General features: G+C 35.0%; 1 long non-coding RNA gene across 1 annotated transcript in view; it reads right to left on the bottom strand.

The window, feature by feature from the left end:
• Positions 1 to 21,767, bottom strand: part of LOC132366319 (uncharacterized) — a 45,233-nt gene that overhangs the window by 12,289 nt on the left and 11,177 nt on the right. The window lies entirely within an intron of this gene.

Below are 21,767 nucleotides of genomic sequence, written 5' to 3' on the forward strand. Positions count from 1 at the left end.
ACAACAGGAACTATGAACCTGCAGCCTGCAAAAAGGAGACATCAAACACAGTAAGTTCGAAAAATGAGAAGACAGACAAATACACAGCAAATGAAGGAGCAAAGTAAAAACCCACCAGACCAAACAAATGAAGAGGAAAAGGCAGTCTACCTGAAAAAGAATTCAGAGTAATGATAATAAAGAAGATCCAAAATCTTGGAAATAGAATGGAGAAAATACAAAAAACGTTCAACAAGTATCTAGAAGAACGAAAGAGCAAGTAAAAAACGATGAAAAACGCAATAAATGCCTCAGTAAATTTAAGAAATTTAAGAAATTTAAGAAAATTGAAATCATATCAAGCATCTTTTCCGAACACAACACTATGAGGCTAGATATCAATTACAGGAAAAAAATATGTAAAAAATACAAACACATGGAGGTAAACAATACACTACTAAATAACCAAGAGATCACCGAGGAAATCAAAGAGGAAAACAAAAAACACCTAGAAAAAAATGACAATGAAAACACAATGACCCAAAACCTATGAGATGAAGGAAAAGTAGTTACAAGAGGGAAGTTTATAGCAATACAATCATACCTCAAGAAACAAGAAACATCTCAAATAAACAACGTAAACTTATACTTCAAGTGATCAGAGAAAAAAGAACAAAAAACCCCCAGGGCTTCCCTGGTGGCGCAGTGGTTGAGAGTCTGCCTGCTAATGCAGGGGACACGGGTTCGAGCCCTGGTCTGGGAAGATCCCACATGCCACGGAGCTGCTGGGCCCGTGAGCCACAACTACTGAGCCTGCGCGTCTGGAGCCTGTGCCCCGCAACGGGAGGGGCCGTGATAGTGAAAGGCCCGCGCACTGCGATGAAGAGCGGTCCCCGCACCGCCATGAGGAGTGGCCCCCGCTTGCCGCAACTGGAGAAAGCCCTCGCACGAACCGAAGACCCAGCACAGCCAAAAATAAATAAATAAATAAAAATAAAAGTAGCTATAAAAAACCCCCAAAGTTAGCAGAAGGAAAGAAATCATAAAGATCAGATCAGAAATAAATGAAAAAGAAATGAAGGAAACAATAGCAGACATCAATAAAACTATAAGCTGGTTCTTTGAGAAGAAAAACAAAATTGATAAACCATTAGCCAGACTCATTAAAAAAAAAGGGTGAAGACTCAAATCAATAGAATTAGAAATGAAAAAGGAGAAGTAACAACTGACACTGCAGAAATACAAAGGATCATGAGAGATTACTACAAGCAACTCTATGCCAATAAGATGGACAACCTGGAAGAAATGACCACATTCTTAGAAAAGCACAACCTTCCGTGACTGAACCAGGAAGAAATAGAAAATATAAACAGACCAATCACAAGCACTGAAATTGAAATTGTGATTAAAAACCTTCCAACATAAAACAGTCCAGGACCAGATGGCTTCACAGGTGAATTTTATCAAACATTTAGAGAAGAGTTAACACCTATCCTTCTGAAACTCTTCCAAAATATAGCAGAGGGAAGACCACTCCCAAACTCATTCTATGAGGCCACCATCAGCCTGATACCAAAACCAGACAAAGATGTCACAAAATAAGAAAACTACAGGCCAATATCACTGATGAACAAAGACGCAAAAATCCTCAACAAAATACTAGCAAACAGAATCCAACAACGCATTAAAAGCATCATACACCATGATCAAGTGGAGTTTATCCCAGGAATGCAAGGATTCTTAAATATACGCAAATCAATCAATGTGATACACCATATTAGTAAATTGAAGGCTAAAAACCATATGATAATCTCAGTAGATGCCAAAAAAGCTATTGAAAAATTCAACACCCATTTTAAATAAAAGCCCTCCAGAAAGTAGGCATAGAGGGAACTTACCTCAACATAATAAAGGCTGTATATGAAAAACCCACAGCCAGCATCATTCTCAATGGTGAAAAACTGAAAGCATTTCCACTAAGATCAGGAACAAGACAAGTTTGCCCAGTCTCACCACTATTATTCAACATAGTTTTGGTAGTTTTAGACACAGCAATCAGAGAAGAAAAAGAAATAAAAGGAATCCAAATCAGAAAAGAAGAAGTAAAACTGTCACTATTTGCAGATGACATGATACTATACATAGAGAATCCTAAAGATGCTACCAGATAACTGTAAGAACTAATCAATAAATTTGGTAAAGTATCAGGTTACAAATTTAATGCACAAAAATCTTGCATTTCTATACACAAATGATGAAAAAGCTGAAAGAGAAATTAAGGAAACACTCCCATTCACCACTGCCAGAAAAAGAATAAAATACCTAGGAGTAAACCTACCTAAGGAGACAAAAGACCTGTATGCAGAAAACTATAAGACACTGATGAAAAAAATTAAAAATGATACAAACAGATGGAGAGATATACCATGTTCTTGGATTGCAAGAATCAACATTGTGAAAATGACTCTACTACCCAAAGCAATCTACAGATTCAATGCAATTCCTATCAACTACCAATGGCATTTTTCACAGAACTAGAACAAAAAATTTCACAATTTGTATGGAAATGCAAAAGACCCCGAATAGCCAAAGCAATCTTGAGAAAGAAAAATGGAGCTGGAGGAATCAGGCTCCCTGACTTCAGACTATATTACAAAGCTACAGTAATCCAGAAAGTATGGTACTGGCACAAAAACTGAAATATAGATCAATGGAACAGGATAGAAAGTGCATAGATAAACCCATAAACATATGGTCACCTTATCTTTGATAAAGGAGGCCAGAATATACAATAGAGAAAAGACATCCTCTTCAATAAGTGGTGCTGGGGAAACTGGACAGCTACATGTAAAAGAATGAAATTAGAACATCCCTAACGTCATACACAAAAATAAACTCAAAATGGATTAAAGATCTAAATGTAGGGCCAGACACTATAAAACTCTTAGAGGAAAACATAGGCAGAACAATCTCTGACATAAATCACAGCATGATCCTTTTTGACCCACCTCCTAGACAAATGGAAATAAAACCAAAAATAAACAAATGGGACCTAATGAAACTTAAAAGCTTTTGCACAGCAAAGGAAACCATTAATAAGATGAAAAGACAACCCTCAGAATGGGAGAAAATATTTGCAAATGAAGCAACTGACAAAGGATTAATCTCCAAGATTTACAAGCAGCTCATGCAGCTCAATATAAAAAAAAGCAAATTACCCAATCCAAAAATGGGCAGAAAACCTAAATAGACATTTCTCCAAAGAAGATATACAGATTGCCAACAGGCACATGAAAGAATGCTCAACATCATTAATCATTAGAGAAATGCAAATCAAAACTACAGTGAGGTATCACCTCACACTGGTCAGAATGGCCATCATGAAAAAATCTACAAACAATAAATGCTGGAGAGGGTGTGGAGAAAAGGGAACCCTCCTGCACTGTTGGTGGGAATGTAAATTGATACAGCCACTATGGAGACAAGTACAGAGGTTCCTTAAAAATCTAAAAATAGAACTACTATATGACCCAGCAATCCCACTACTTGGCATATACCCTGAGAAATCCATATTTCAGAAAGAGACATGTACCACAGTGTTCATTGCAGCACTATTTACAATAGCCAGGACATGGAAGCAACCTAAGTGTCCATCAACAGATGAATGGTTAAAGAAGATGTGACACATATACACAATGGAATATTACTCAGCCATAAAAAGAAACGAAATTGAGTTATTTGTAGTGAGGCGGATGGACCTAGAGTCTGTCATACAGAGTGAAGTAAGTCAGAAAGAGAAAAACAAATACAGTATGCTAACACATATATATGGAATCTAAAAAAAAAAAAAAAAATGGTCATGAAGAACCTAGGGGCAAGACGGGAATAAAGATGCAGACCTACTACAGAATGGACTTGAGGATACAGGGAGGGGGAAGGTTAAACTGGGACAAAGTGAGAGAATGGCATGGACATATATACACTACCAATTGTAAAATAGATAGCTAGTGGGAAGCAGCCGCATAGCACAGGGAGATCAACTGGATGATTTGTGACCACCTAGAGAGGTGGGATAGGGAGGGTGGGAGGGAGAAGCGAGAGGGAGGAGATATGGGGACATATGTATATGTATAACTGATTCACTTTGTTATAAAGCAGAAACTAACACACCATTGTAAAGCAATTATACTCTAATAAAGATGTTACAATAAAAATAAACAGGTAGTGATTTGCGTCCTTCTCCAAACTATCCAGGTAAATCCTGGGTTTTAGTGGGAGAAGGGGGTGTTCTAAAATTGACATCGAAAATTTCCCTAGATGAGAACTTCAGTTTACAAGTGAGCTGAAGTGGTTTGTGGCATTCAAGTAGTCTAGTCAACAATTAAGAATACCCAATAAAATAGAGAATATATTGGTCTTAATTCATCCGAAAATGCTGTCATTTAGCTGCTATAAAATTAAAGAGGGGAGAATCTCACAGAGGTAATTTTTGCATCCACTTTACCCTGGGGGCTTGTTCTGATTTGAGTGTGGGCAAGGAGCCAAGGATCTAAGCACAAAATCAAATATAGACAATGCAGAGGAACAGAGAGATCAGAAGTGTTTCCAAAAAAAATGGGGAGACTCTAGGCTGTTACTAGTTTTTCCCTTAGTACAGTTGCTGAATTCTGGCAAAAATGCAGCCTAGACTTGACTTGACAAAATCTCTAATTTTATCAAAATATTCAGAAACCACATTTTCTGCCTAACAGAAGAGTCAGCCAACTAAGGAGAAAGATATTATCATTTGAACCTCCATAACATTAACATATGATTTCCATGTAATTAAACCACCAGGCTTGCCAAACGAGAGATAAATCTGATTTAAAAAAAAAAAATTAAGAGTATAAACAGACAATATAAAGAAATTCACAAGGAATCCAGACATTGAAGTTAGCTAATTAGGACTATAAGAGAACTGTGAGTTACAAAATCAATATATGTAGAAAATAATAGAGAAAATAGAAGAGGAATTGAAGAAAGTTAGATAATTGGAATAAGTATAATCTACAAACATATTTGATAATTGTATAATTATTTAATAAATTGGAATCTACAAAAGCATTTAACAGAAGTTCTAGAAATTATAATTACAATATGTAAAATTAAGGTCCCATTAAAACATTTTAAAAACACGTTAGACATGACAGAAGATTTGTTATTGAACTGGAGACAGGCCATTAGAAAATGTAACATAAAGTGCTATGGTGTGGGCATGAAGAGTGCCACATCCTAAAAAGAGAGAGAGAATGGGAGTGAGAGAGAGAGAGATGTGTGTAAAAGAGTGGAAAAGCCCAACATTCTTGGAATTGGAGAAGAGAATATGAAAAGTGCAGGAACAATACTCAAAATAATAGCAACCAAAGATTTTTCAAAATGTGTGCAACTTAAATAGAGTCAAGAAGCATAGTAAACGCCTAGAAGAATAAGTACAAAAAGTGCCATGAAAGACACATCAGTGTAAGAGTGCTGAATAGTAAAGACAAAGTGAATAAATAATAAGAGCAGTAAGGGTGAAAATATCCATTTTCTTCAAGGGATAATTAACAGTACTAATTATTGTATTAGATTACAATATGTCAAGGATGCATATTAAATTTCTGGTATAATTTCAAAAGAAGAACAAACATTGTATAGCCTAATGTTTAACAGAGAAATAAACATGGAACAATAACAAATTATAGATGAAAGACAGCATAAAAGAGACAGAAAATTAACTGTCAGATATTCATCAATTCATATATATGATATGTATATATTTATCAGTTATTACATAAGATATAATTCAACTAAATACTACAAGTAATAGAGTGAGAACGTCAGACTGGGTTTCTAAAGTTTGAAGTGAAAAGGAGATACACTTCAACTATAAGGACACAAAAAGCTTGAAAGTAAATTGAGGAAAAAAGATACCATGTAAATATGTTACTGAGTCTAAGCTCATCCTGTGTGCCACACGACAGGCCAATAAATCAAGAGATGAGTTGCTGGGACAAGGAATAGTGACTTTATTCGGAAAGCCAGCAGACCGAGAAGATGGATGGTGGACTCGTGTCCCAAAGAACCATCTTCCCCGAGTTAGAATTCAGGCTTCTTTATATTAAAAGAGGAGGGGGTATTGCTGGTTGTTGAAAACTTCTTGGTGCAGGAATCCTTTGTTCTTGCTGCTGTGTACGTAGGTCAAGTCACGATATTACTGTAAGCCTCCATCAAGACAAATGTTATACTCTGTTCAAAGTGTTATGTCTTTAAAGCCTTGAGAATGGGCTATCCTGTATATCTCAGGCTATAGGCAACATTGTTTTACGAAGGTGCAGAGTCAGCAGGACTGAGCACAGGCAACAGAGCCCAAGGCTTAGAGCTAAAGGAATAGATTCAATATGGAGTCAAGTTTGTTCTTCTCTGTTACAAATATAAACCGAAACAAACCAAACAAACAAAAAAACAAACATCATTGTAGAGTTATATTAACTCAATGGGTCTGCGAGGAGTCCAGCCCTCTGTGTGATGTTCCCAGGCCTGACCGTAGGCATTTACAAAGGCTCTACCTGGCAGGCCCACTGCGAGAGCTGCCCTCCCCGCACCAGCCTTGCTGCACAATGAGTGCATCTCAGGTCCGAGTTGCAGTCAGGACTCAGGGTCCCCTGGCCAGCCCTGCTCTTACACACAGCTGCAATCCCAGCCCAGGTGTTTTCATTGGGAGGCCTATTTACTTGAGGTCTATGTAGGAGGCCTTCCTCGGTTGCCTTTGCTGAGATGTCTTTATGGTAGACTGGAAGGTGCTTCTCCACTTAACTCAGTAATCAGACTTTTCCCTCTATTAGAACTTCCTCCTCCTTCTCCTCCCAGCCCTCACTCAGGCCCATAAAACTGCAGAATCACTTTGTTTAGGGCTTCCTCTACCCCACATCTGGGCTGATCCACCTGTGTTATTCCTTGTGGGAAGATAGAAAGGAAGAGGGAGGGAAAGAATCAGTGCTCTCTCTGATTTAGCCTCTTGCTTATACAGACTCTCACAGAAAGCAATTAAAGGTTTCACTCTTACCTTCATGTTGGCTTATTGTCCTAATGGGATATTCCAACACCTGGAAGCTCAGCTCTCCTGAACATAGCTGGGCTTGTGACATATACATTAGAAAGAGAAACATGCTAGAGATAATAAAGAGATGCCATAATGATAAAAATACTAATCCTCTATGGAGGAATCACTGTCATAAATCTGTAGGCCTAATCTATGTAAAGGAAAAGTTGACAGAACTTAAAAGATAGTGGGGGCCACCTAACATACTTTTCTTAATAACTGATAGAACAAGCAAAAAAAGCATCAGTAATAATATAGTGCATTTGAAGAACATGATTAACCAACTTTACCTAACTTGCATAAGTGGAACACACTACAAATCTATTTTGAAAACGATTTAGCAGTAAGTACTACAGCTCAACATATGCATTTCCTTTGACCTCACTACTCCACTCCTAGGAAAATAATCTATATGTTAGAGTTTTGGGTTCAAATATACATATTATGCAGAATATGTATATTTTTTCCACCAAAGACATGCACTTGAATGTTCACTAATTTATAATAGCAAGAACCTGGAAACTACCCGATGTTCATCAAGAGTAGAATGGATAAATGATTGTAATATATATTTACCCAATTGATTATTACTTGACAAAGAAAATAAATTAACTACAGCCACTCAACAATTTGGATAAGTTGAGAATATGATGTTGAGGGAGAGAAGCCAGATACTGAAGCACATATACTGTATGATTATAAAAATAAAAAAACTGGAAGAACTAACCTATGTTATAAGAAGTCCACATAGCTATTATCGTTTAGCAGGAGAGGCTAAAAAGGCACACGGGGGCCATGGTTGTACTAGTAATACTAGTGCTATTCTTGACCTGTGTACTGGTTGTGTATAAGAAAAAAATCGAGCCCTTGATAGGTACAATTTTCTGCATCGATGTTGCACTTCAATAAAAAATTTCAAAAATGAAAATGTTAGAGTTTGGGGTTCAAAAGGATTTTAAAATAGATTAAAAATGATCACAGAGGAAAAGATACTGTGTAGCCCTTATTATATATATGAGGTCCATAGGATGGAGCTTTACTCTTTCAATGAAAGTTGATTATGCAGTGATACAGATGCCACAAATTACATGTCTACTGCTAGAGGCAAGCCAATCTTGACAACAAAAGCTGCTGATATAATCTATGTGTCTTCTGCATACAGAAAGGTAATTCAGGTGCCACTGTTTCACCCAAACCCCTCCTCCCTGCCCACTTCAACTCGAAATAATTTACTCAGTCTTTATTCCTTCATGTCCCTGGGTTCTGATTCAAAGTGCTGGTGGATGACTCAGAGCCTCACATTCTATCTTTGCAGGAATCTTGGACACTGAGTCAAGAGCTTCTGTGTAGAGAGATTCACTCTGCATTATGGAGAGGGAACTGACCCATAAATAGGAATTGGGGGCAGACGGAGTGTTAAATGGTGAGATTCATATCCTTATGTATTTGTGCTAGATTGTTCAATTTCAATTTGATTATGCTGGGACTGTGTTTCTAAGAATTCTCCTCTGAATATAGCAGTGGATTCGAGTTCACTTAAAGTGAAGTTGAGCAAGATGTAGGTGGTGTAGGGAAGCAGCAAAAATTCTGCTTTATCCGTTAGAGGTGGTGAGAGACAGATCCTCAGAACACAAAGAAGCAATAACTATGAAGAGTCAACAGCTTTCTATAGGCTTTTTCTCTGGCTTCTTTAGCAATAACCACTCTAGCTGGACATACCTAAGTGTCAGATTTACCAGCAATCTCAGGAAAATCTGGCTCAGTTGCACCAGGTTGGAAGAATGTTATATTATCAAAGCAAACCAATGCTATGGCAGTCATTGATTAAGAACTTGATCAAATTTTTTCTTATATAAAATATTTCATATTTAGTAATAAATAATAGTCTTTTAAATATTTTAGGGGATTTAAAAAAGATTTTTAGGGCAGTGAAAATACTCTATATGATACTATAATTGTGGATGCATGTCATTATGCATTTGTTTAAATCAATAGAATATACAACACCAAGACTGAACCTTAATGTGAACAATGGGTTTTGGGTGATAATGACGTGTCAGTGTAGTAAATGTACCAGCTGGTGGGGGATTGATACTGGGGTGGTTGTGGATGTGTAGAGACAGAGGGTACATGGGAAATCTCTGGATCTTCCTCTCAATTTTGCTCTGAACCTAAAACTTCTTTAAAAAAAAAAGTGAAAAATAACTTTTGATAGTTTTAGAAATCAGTCTTGCTTCTAAACCTAAGTAGTTTATAAAAAATAACATCTGTTAAATATAATGAGTTCTTAATCTATTAACCATTAAATAGTCTTAAACACTTGCTCATCTTAAAAAAAAAAGAATGAATAAATAGGAATTATAATTCACATTTTGCAAAACAATTTCTAAATTAATTTCATTTTGAGAACAACATTTCTAAAGATGATAAAACAATATATTAAAGTATTTAAAAATTTACAATGTATAAAATATTTGAGGAGTATGATTATCTTTAGTTATATCAATTACAAAATAGATTATATTAAGCTGTTATTTAAGCTAATTCTATAAGTAAATGTATCCCTCAACTTTTGCAATGTGCCTCTGTAACATCTTTATAACTTTCTAAAAATGTGGTCATAGAATATGACATTTACCTGAGGGCAATTGTTTTATTCCATTTTATGGCTATGGCTTAGGTGTCAGAAGGTGAATATGAGAATCATAAAGCATTTCTCATCCAAAAAGGAAGGTCGAATTTATGATCCAATGTAAATCCTCAATCAGTTGGAAATACCAAGAAATACAGTCCTTACATATAGGCCATTTTTTTAACTTAGATAAACAATACTATTGTAAGATTAAAAGCCTTTGGTGAGGTTATGTGTACTTAAAATATAACTTCTGATTTTGGCAAAAAACACACATGAACAATAACATTTTCATACTTTCTGCATCAGTTTAGTACTCAGCTTTCTTATTTGTTATTGTGCATGTTGATATAACTAATCATTCTCAATGTTTCAAATTATTGAAATATTAAACCACTTAGTTTTATTACCCCCTTAAATTCTACTTGGATATGTAATATTTCAGGAAGTATTGAGTTATTTCTCCATATATTAGGAAATTGATTAGACATAGTGTTGCAGATTGAAATGGAGTTTCTCTTTGATGTAATAAACAATTACTGATATAATAAACCATTATATAACAGAGACAATACATTGTAAGGTATTGTGAGCCTTGCAAACTTGAATAACACATTGCCTTACCATATTTTCATCTCAAATAATCAACGAAATGTGACTAATTGCCATATAATGTGTTTTACACAAGTATTAAAAAATACATATCTTTGGCTCTTTAACTTAACATTAAAAGAAGAAATTGTGTGTTGTTTTCTAAATTCACAGATCATTTGAAGATTACCCCAGTTATGAACCACTGGAAAGAAAACAAGGCAAAATTTGATAGTAAATATTTTCAAGATGACTTTGTGGTGTAGTACAAATTGAAGTGGGTAGGGAGACTTAAAATCTGACAAATTCTTGGAATTGAGGTACAAACAGCAAACAAAATATAGTCCCTATGGCTTCCAAATATAGTTCCTATGGCAACCTCACATACTCTCTGAAATGCCAGAAGCACTATTTATTTCTTCCCTTTTTGCCTTATTGCACACTGTCCCCAGATGATGTTGTATGTGGTATAAATTAAACAGTTTATTGAATCTACTTTTAGCCCATCTTCTATAACACGCAAGGCATCACTTTCAAGTTGTCACTTCAGAGGAATAATGGCATACTGGAGCAATATTTTAAGTCTGACTGGGTGAAATATGGTTTGGAAGACTGCAAGTGTAATATTATTTCAATAGCTCAGCAAAATGCACAGAACATTGGATGCAATTTTAACTATGATTATTGAATCAGTTTTGATTTGCATAAAATCATGTGGAATAGATACATATCACTTAGGAAAAAATTGGCGGTTCAGCACAAATTTATTCCATTCAGTTTATGTTTTGCCCTGACTACCATGATTATCTCCAAATTCTAACACATGCAGATCTTTGAATTTTTGCTGCATCTTGGAGCCAGAAGAGAGACACATAATGGTGAAACTGGAATAATTTACTCCTCTGATGTATTTGATGACTATTACAAGTCATGCTATACACACTCTACATCTATAAGAAAACAGTTTTAAACTTACCCATTTCAGTCCCATTCCCAGAAGGGAATGGGACTGAAAACCTTGCATATCCAGTCAGAGCAGGTAACACTTCTATAGAGACAGAGATTGTAGGAAGAATGAATAAATTACTAAATTCTTATAATTATACCAGGAGATATAGAGTAGTGACTCTGGTGTTTAAGATATTCAGACAAATAGAAGAGAAGTTATTTTTAATAAATTATTCTGTATTTTGAAATATATACCCCTTTGAAGCTTACCTTGGATTTCCATTCAGAAAAACTGAGATACATATAAATAATGTGAAATGGGGAGGGGTGAGATTGGTGTCATAGTAGTGTAAGACTTCCCTCTTTTTTGTCCACCTTTCTTAACAACTAATTAGGCCTCCATCCATGATCCAAAGTGCCTATGTGGGAGTTGTAGAATCCAGCACCGTATATCAAGGAACCCAGGAGGAGTCTTGAACACCTGTGATTCTGGTGATCAGAAGACAGACTTTGGTATGGGCTGTGAAAAGAGCAGGGGCCATAAGACCTGCCCTACTTCCCTCTCAGCCATGGTCAGAAAAAAACCTGGAGAATGCTAACTTGGGCAAAACCCATGGATGAGAGAGACTTTGTAAAAATCCAACTTCCAAAGGGGAAATTACAACACTGTTTTGGAGGGGAAAGGATGCTTAGACGCATTGGAGATGGTAAGAGGAACTTTGCTGATGGGCACCTTTCCCAAGACGCCATTGTTTGGGGTTGACCTAGCTGGTGGCAACCTTTCACAGGGGAAAGGAAAGCAGTGAGTAAGTGCTGGGTTTCCTCAGCTGTGCAGGACACTGACTCAGTACTCCAGCAGCATTCAGAATACTGATATGGAACTGCCCTGACTGGGAGGAGAGAGAAGATTGGGAAAGAGGCAGGTAAGAACATCAAAGAGTATCAAAAGGATGCATTTTTTTTTGCTGACTTCACTCAGGACTTCAGCAGGAAGTCTACCCATGAGCCTCTGAGAGAACCTAACAAGAGGATCCTCCCACCAAGTCTGTGGGCATCCTTAGTGCCTCAGTGCTAAACTCACACCTCCCCCAACTCTGAAGCTGGTTCATTGTGTATGCTTACGAGTGCCAGAGTGAGAGTGAGCTCCAATAAATAGAGTGCTCTCAGAAAAACAGGGTCAGTGCTCTCAGGGTCTCAGGGGTAAGGGAGAAACCACAAACTTAAGCTGTAGCATCACCTTCTGGAAAACAAAAGATAAGTTTCCAGCAGCCAGCTGGTGAGTTGTAAGAACCAAAGAAGACATAAAAGCTTCGGAATTCCACCATAAGACAGAGAGAGAAGGGTGGAGCAGGTTTATCTATACAGGGTCAGATAAAACACCAGATGTAACAGGACAAGCAAAGAGTATATCCCAGCTGAAGGCAACTAGTAAAGATTTGAGGAGTTGTCTGCTACTTCATATGAAAAAGCAGCAATGCAAAACAACAAGGAACATGAAGGATCAAGGAAACATGTTATCACTAAAAGATAATAATAATCTTCCAATAACCATAACTCAAAGTCATGGAATTTTGCAACCTAGCTGATAAAGAATTCAAAATGCCCGTTTTGAGGAAACTGAACAAACTCAACAAATTCAACTACAAGAAAATGCAGGAGGACAATTCAACAGAATCAGGAAAACAATACATGAAAAAATTAGGAATATAACAAAGAGATAGAAGTTATAAAATATAATCAAACAGAAATTCTGAAGCTGAAGAATTCAGTAAATGAAATGAAAAATGCAGTGGAGAACATCAATAGCAGAATAGACCAAATAGAAGATAAAACCTGTAAGCTTAAGGATAGAAACTTTGAAATAACCCAATCAGAGGAGAACAAAGTAAAAGAAATGAAAAAGAATGAAGAAATCTTATATGATATATGGACCTCCATCAAACATTCAAATATTAGAATAAATGGGATTCCATTTATTCCCATTTAGAATAAATGGGAATCTAATAATGGGATCACAATATTAGAATAAATGGGATTAGAATAAATGGGATTCCAGAGGAAGAAGGGGGAAACTGAGAACTTCCCAAACCTAGGGAGATACTTGGACATCCAAGTTCATAAAGTTAGAAGATCACCTTATTATTTCAGTGCAAAGAAAACAACAACAACAACTTTTCCAAGACACATTATAATGAAACAGTCAAAAATCAAAAACAAAGAAAGAATCTTAAAGAAGCCAAAGGAAAAAAATGTACCCTACAGAGAAACCCCCACTAGGGGGTTTCCCAGTAGTTTATCAGTAGATTTCTCAGCAGGAACACTACAAGATAGGAGAGAATGGAATGGCATGTTTAAAATTATGGAAGGAAAAAAAAAGTTGCCAGCCAAAAAAGTTGTCCTTCAGATGTAAAGGAGAAATAAAGATTTTTGCAGACTAACAAAAGCTGAGGAGGTGCATCATGGCTAGACCTATCTTACAAGAAATGATAAAAATAGTTCTTCCTGGTGAAATGACAAGAGGCTATTTAGTGGCATAAAAACATGAAAGTATAAAACACACTGGTAAATGTATATATACAGTCAGATTTAGAAAAATCTAGTTCTGTAATAAGATGGTAGGTCAACGATTTAACTATGTAAAAAGGTTAAAGAAAAAGAGTATTAAAATATCTATAGCTACTCTAACTTGTTAAAAAATACACAATATAAAAAGGTAAATTGTGACATCAAAAATATAAAAGGGAGGAAGGGAAGAATTCTGTGTGCAATTAAAGTTGTTATCAGGTTAAGAGGGACTATTTTATCTATACGATGTTTTATGTAAGTTTCATGGCAACCACAAAGGGAAAAAGCTAGAATAATTCACTAAAGTTAAAGAAACAGGAATGGAGCAAACCACCACGCAAAATCATGCAATTACAAAGGTAGGCAGAAACAGAAGGAGAAAAAAAAAAGTAGTGGAACTATAAAAACAACCAGAAAGCAATTTAATAAGATGGCATTTGTAAGTCCTTACCAATCAATAATTACTCTAAATGTGAATGGATTAATTCACTAAAAGTCACAGAGTGGCTGGATGGTAAAAATAAAACAAAAACACATAAGACTCAACTACCTGCTGCCTAAAAGAGACCCACTTCAGATTTAAGGACACACATAGGCTCTATGAGAAAAGGTGAAAAAAAATATTCAATGCAAGTGGAAACCAAAAGAAAGAGGAAATAGACAAAATAGACTTTAAGCCAAAGATAATAACAAGAGACAAAGAAGGTCATCATATAATGATTAAAGTGGTCAATTCATCAAGAAAATACAACAATAATTAATGAATATGCACCCAACATCAGAGTACCTAAATATGTTAAACAGATACTAACAGATCTGAAGGGAGAAACAGACAAAAACACAATAATTGTAGAGGACTTCAATACACCACTTTAAGCAATGGATAGATATCCAGACAGAAAATCAAAAAGGAAATGTCAGACTTGAACTATCCATTAGACCAAATGAATGTAACAGATATTTATAGAACATTCACCCAGTAGCTACACAGGTAACATTCTCCAGAATAGATCATATTATAGACCACAAAATAAGTTTTAGCAAATCTTATGAATATTGAAGTCATACAAGGTATCTTTTCCAACGACAATGGTATAAAACTAGAAATCAACAAGAGGAAAGCTGGAAAACTTTTAAGTTTTTAAGCATGAGGAAACTAACATACTCCTGAAAAGATCAAAAAGGAAATTTTAAAAATGTATTGAAACAAATAAAAATGAAAACACAACCCATTAAAACCTATGAGATGCTGCAAAATCTTTTCTGAGAGGCAAGTTTTAGTGTTAAATGTGTATATCAAGAAAATAGAAAGAGATTAAAAATAACATAACTTTACACCTCAAGTAATTAGGAGAAAAAAAAAACTAAGCTGAGTATTAGCAGAAATAATAAAGATAAGAGGAGAAATAAATGAAATATAGAAGAAGAAAGCCATAGAAAATGTCAACAAAACTAAAACCCGTTTTTTAAAAAAATAAAATTCAAAAACTTTAGCTAGACTAATAAAGAAAAAAAAAATGGAGGGAACTCATAAATACAATCAGAAATGAAAGAGGAGATGTTTAACTGATCCTACAAAAATACATCAGATTATAAGAGACCACTGTGAACAATTACATGTCAACAAATTGGATAATCTAGAAGAAAATGAATAAATTACTAGAAACATACAACCTAACAGGAATAAAACAGAAAGAAGTAGAAAATCTGCATGTATCATTAATGAGTAAGGAGATTGAATCAGTAATCAAAAAACTCCCACACAGAAAAACACAGGATCAGATGGCTTCTTTGGTGAATTCTACCAAACAATTAAAGAAGAATTAAATACCTACCCTTCTCAAATTCTTCCAAAGAAATGAAGAGAAGGTAACACTTCTAAACTCATTTTACAAGCCCAGCATTATCAAAGCCAGATAATGATACTACAAGAAAAGAAAACTTTAGATCAACATCCCCAAAGAATATAGATGCAAAAATTCTCAACAATATTGTAGCAAACTGAATTTAACAACATAGTAAAATGATCATATGCCATGATCAAATGGGAACTATACCTGAGATGCAAGGATGATTAAACATACACAATCAACAAAGTGATAGACCACCTTAATACAATGAAAGGTAAAAATCATGTGTTCATCTCAATAGATTCTGAAAAAGCATTTGACAAAACACAACATCCTTTTATGATAAATAACTTCAACAAGTTGCATATAGAAGGAGCATACCTGAACATAATAAAGGCCATGTAAATGCACAGCTAATATATTCAACAGTGAAAGATTGAAAGGTTTTCCTCTAAGATCAGGAACAAAAAAAGTGTGCCCACTCTCACCACTTTTACTCAAAATAATACTGGAAGTCCTAGCTTGAGCAATTATCACCTTTCAGGATATAAAATCAACATACAGAAATCAGCTGTATTTCTGTACCCTAAAAATGATATATCTGAAAAAGAAATAAACTATCTCATTCATGAAAAAATCAAAACGAATAAAGTACATAGGAATAAATTTAACCAAAGAAGTGAGAGATCAGTTCAATAAAAACTGTAAGATTTTGATGAAAGAAATTGAAGAAGACACAAAAAATATAAAGATATCCAGTGTTCACGGATTGGAAGAGTTAATCTTCTTAAAGTACCCATACTACCCAGCCATATACAGATTCGAAGTAATCCCTATGAAAATTCCAAAGGCATTCTTCACAGAAACAGAAAAAAATCAAAAATTTGTCAGGAAACACAAAGACCCTCTGTAGCCAAAGCAATCTCAGAAAGAAGAACAAACTTGGAGGCATCATACTTCGTGATTTCAATACTACAAAGCTATAGTAATCAAAACAATAGGAATGGCATAATAATAGACACATAGAAAGCCCAGGAATAAACAACTGCACACATAGTTAACTTAATATTTGACAAGAGATCCAAAAATACTCAAGGAGGAGAGGATAGTCTCTTCAACAAATGATGCTGGGAAAAGTTGAAAACCATATGCAGAAAAATATAATTGGGTCACTACCTTAAACCTCTCACAAGAATTAATTCAAAATGGATTAAAGACAAACATAAAACTCCAAAAAAACAAAAACAAAAACAAAAACTATAGGGAAGAAGTCCTTGACATTGGTCTTGGCAATAATTTTTTGACTGTGACTAAGAAAGCACAGGAAACCAAAGCAAAATTCAACAAGTGGACAACATTACACTAAAAAGCTTCTGCACAGCAAAAGAAACAATCAACAAAATGAAAAAGCAACTTACAAAATGTGCAAAAATGTTTGTAAAACATTTATCTGATAACAGGTTAATATCTATCATATATAAATAACTCATACAGCTTAAAAAACATACATAAAAAAATCCAAGTAAAAAAGGCAGAGGTCATATGGTAGTTCTATTTTTAGTTTTTTGAGAAATCTCCATACTGTTTGCCGCAGTGGCTGCACCAGTTTTTATTCCCACCAACAGTGTAAGAGAGTTCCCTTTTCTCCACATCCTTGCCAACATTGTTATTTGTATTCTATTTGATGATAGCCGTTCTGACAATTGTGAGGTGATATTTCATTGTGGTATTAATTTGCATTTCCCTGATGATTAACAATGTTCAGCATCTTTTCATGTGCCTGTTGGCCATTTTTATGTCTTCTTGGAAAAATGTCTATTCAGTTCTCCTGCCCATATTTTAACAAAGGTGTTTGTTCCTGGTCTTACATTTAGGTCTTTAATACATTTGAGTTCATTTTTTTAATGTCATGTTAGAGAATGTTCTGATTTCATTCTTTTACATGTAGTTGTCCAATTTTCACAGCACCACTTATTGAAGAAATTGTCTTTTCTATGTTGTATATTCTTGCCACCTTTGTCATAGATTAACTGAACATAAGTGCATGGGCTTATTTCTGGGCTCTCTATTCTGTTCCATTGATCTATGTGTATGTTTTTGTGCCAGTACCATACTGCTTTGAATATTGCAGCTTTGTAGTATAGTCTGAAGTCAGGTAGTGTGATTCCTCCAACTCTGTTCTTCTTTTTCAAGATTGTTTTGACTATTTGGGGTCTTTTGCATTTCCATACAAAGTTTAAAAAATTTTTTGTTCTATTTCTGTGAAAATTTCCCTTGCTATTTAGATATGGATTGCATTGCATTTGTAGACTGCTTTGGGTGGTATGGTGATTTTAACAATATTGATTCTTCCAATCCATGAACACATTATGTTAAGTAAAATAAGTCAGACAAAAACAAATCCTGTATGATATCACTTATATTGGAATCTAAAAAATAAAACAAACTAGTGAATATAACAAAAAATAAGTAGACTCACAGATATAGATAACAAACTAGTGGTTACCAGGGGGAGAAGGAACGGGGGTCAAATTAAGGGTAGGGGACTAAGAGGTACAAGCTAATATGTATACAATAAATAAGCTACAAGGATATATTGTACAACATAGGGAATTAAGCCAATATTTTATAATGACTATAAATGGAATATAACCTTTAAAAATTGTGAATCACTGTTGTACATTTGAAACTTGTGTAATATTGTACATCAACTATAACTCAACTTAAAAAAAAAGAAAAAGCAGAGAAACTAAATATACATTTTTCCAAAAAAATGCAAATAGCCAATGGGTACTTGAAAAGATGTTCAATATCACTAATCATCAAGGAAATTTTTCAAAAAACCACAATATCTCCTTACATCTGTTAGAATGGCTATCGTAAAGAAGATGAGCTATCAAGTGCTGGCGAGAGTGTGGAAAAAAGAGAATACATGTGCACTGTTGGTGAGAATGTAAATTGGTTTACCCACTGCAGAAAGCAGTGTGGAGGTTCCTCCAAAAATTAAAAATACGATGACCTTATGATACAGAAATTACACTTCTTGGTATATATCCAATGGAAGTGAAAACAAGATATTGAAAAGATGTATGCACGCTGCTATTTATTGCAGCATTATTCACAATGGCCAAGATATGGAAAAACTGTATGTTTGTCAATAGATGAATAAACAAAGAATACAGAAATTCTGCGATTTGAGACAACATGATGAAGTTTGAGGGCATTAATCTAAGTGAGATAATTAAAAAGAGAAAGGCATATACTTTCTGATATCACTTCTATTTGGAATCTAAAATAGCAGAACTTTATAAAAACAGGGACTAGACGGTGGATACCAGAAGCTGGGTGTGTGTGTCAGCGCTGGGAGGGGAGGGGGCTTGGAGAGATGTTGTTTAAGGCTACAGACTTGAAACCAGTAGATAAACAAGTCTTGGAGATATCATGCACAGCACAGTGGTGATAGTCAACAATACTATACTATAAACTTAAAAGTTGCTAAGAGACTAGATCTTGATTGTTCTCACCAAAAAAAAGAAATGATAATTATATGACATTATAGAGGTGTTAGTTAATATTATGGTGGTCATGATATTGCAATATATAAGTTATCAAATCAATATGTTGTACACCTTAAACTTACACAATGATATAGGTCAATTATATCTTAATAAAAACTAGGAATTTATATAGATTTTTGAAATGGAATAAGGTAGCACACAGGACTCTAAATTTGAAATTGCTTTTGCTTAAGCACCAGAGATTCTAGGGAAAAATATATGTTCAGTGAAAGATATCATCAAACAAATTGATTGTTTTTCTTAAAAAATTACTATAACCCCCTACAGTTTCTAGCAAGGGATACAAAGACTTTTGGCTGATATAAGGCAATGGAGAGAACAGACTTAGAGTAGAATTGGTCTGCTGACTTCAGATTTCAAGTTTCCTCAGTCAACTATATGGAAGGAAATAATCTGACTGCAGAAAAGACTGAGATGAACCAGAAATTTTCAAAATCAGTGCTAGGATTTTTGCATATGTGTTTTTTTTCCTTCTCTCAATTAGTAAAGGAAAACGGGGTCCAATGGGTGGGATGATGGCTGAGTATCCCTTAGAAGAGAGTGTCCAACCATCTGGGACTTTGTGCAGTAGTGTAGGTGATATGGGCCCAAATGACCTGTCCCCTGACATTTAATCGTGTCACAAGCAAACCTGTCTTCTTCTTAGTGCAGATGAAGATAGGGTAAAATGCTGTGATCATTCCTCAGAGAAAGGTAAATACTATGATATTATTTTCTCCCCAGTGCTTCAGCCCCATTTTGCATTTCTGTAAGAGTCCGCTCAGGTACCAAGAATTATTATGCCCCCTAATAATATTAGTTGAATAAGGGAATAAACCATCCATGCCTCTCACCTGCAATTAAAGTCTGATCATTCTATCATGAGATTCGATTTTATAAATCGGGTCCTCCATTTCTTCTGAATATCCTTGTTCAAAATGGTCATAACGATGTTACTTCAAATATAGTGTCTTGCAACTGGATTTGCTGCCTAGGATTTTTTACAATAAAAGACTTCACATTTTTCTTTTAATCCATCATTATCGTGCCATATTAATTTGATATGTTTGATTTTTTAAAGTTCTTATGAATGCTTACAAATGACTTTGAAACCGCATGGTGTTTCATTGGAAAATACAATCTTTCTATTCATTCTCTGGTTTTAGATTAATCATTATCATCACAGTCTTATATATGTACTTAATAAGTTGAGTTAGTTTTTTGTAGTGGCCCAAATGGTAATCCCACTCCTCAGTACTACTGATTGTGGGAATGGATTCATTCATACACTAAATCTTAAATTATTAAAGAAATCTGAAAGCCACTTTGAATGAAGTATATGCAATAAAGAGAAAAATAATCATTACATGGAATATGATATGAGCAACTCTTTTGAAAGAGGTATGCATAACGTACTTGACATTGATAAAGTAAAAAAACAAAATTCATAATGTCTTGTTTGAAGTGGTAAAACATGCAGAAGATACCTTGTAAAAAGATAAAATACTCTTATGCAAAATGAAAATGACTGTTTAAATGGCAAGCTTTGAAGACATGTATTTGAAATTTACTTTTTCTTATCATGGGAAATACATACATGGGGGAAAAAAAGAAAACTAACAGACTTGTGGATAGACGTAGAACTAATTTTAGAGTGACTGGGTGGAGTGGGGCAGAAACTAGAGCTAAGCCTGAGAGTAAAGACCTAGCTAAATAGATAAAACGAGGCATTCAAGGGACATGACAATATGTAGTGATAGTTCAAGGCAATGATATTCAATATAGCTCTAGAAATTAGTACAAAGTTATCACAGTCTGAGTTGTTGCAGGATAGCAACACAATTTCCTTAATACCATTTTCATAAAATTATTTAACCTTGAGACTGTAGTGGGCACTTTACGTGGGTCTGTGTAGTTAGCTGCTGGATACAAGGCAGATTATATGACCCAGGTAAAGATAGACTCAGAAGCCGGCACCTAACCTCTCTGGACATTGCCAATATATATCTTTTTCCTTTTACTCTGAATCCTTTGCTGTCATAAACACTGACCGTGAGTATAACTACCGTTATACCCATGTGAGTCCTACTAGAGATTCACTCAGCTTCAGAATGCTTGTGGGATATCTGAAACAGACTTCAACATATGAAAAATAATGTGATCCTAGGGTTCTTCCAATGTAATTTTTTATCCTTAGTTGACTCCTCCCTGAAAAGTTGATCTTGAAATGGAATAAATGTTCAAGCTTATTTTTTGTAAAAGCCTTCAAATCATGTAAACCCTATACACATGAAGAACCACAAAATTTACTGCTTAGATAAGAAAAATATTAATCTGACTGCAATGTGAAGCACAAGCAAAGAGAGGAATGACACAAGGTTGGTCTATTCAGAATTAAATTTTTAATATCTATATGCATGATGATTCCAAAATACCAAATATAGTGAAGTTGAATTGTAATGTGGGTGATTCAAAGCAGCTGCTAATGAAAAGGAAAAAAAGAAACATAGAATCACTTCCACTAC

The sequence above is a fragment of the Balaenoptera ricei genome, chromosome 5, assembly GCF_028023285.1.
Source record: "Balaenoptera ricei isolate mBalRic1 chromosome 5, mBalRic1.hap2, whole genome shotgun sequence".
Lineage (NCBI taxonomy): Eukaryota > Metazoa > Chordata > Mammalia > Artiodactyla > Balaenopteridae > Balaenoptera > Balaenoptera ricei.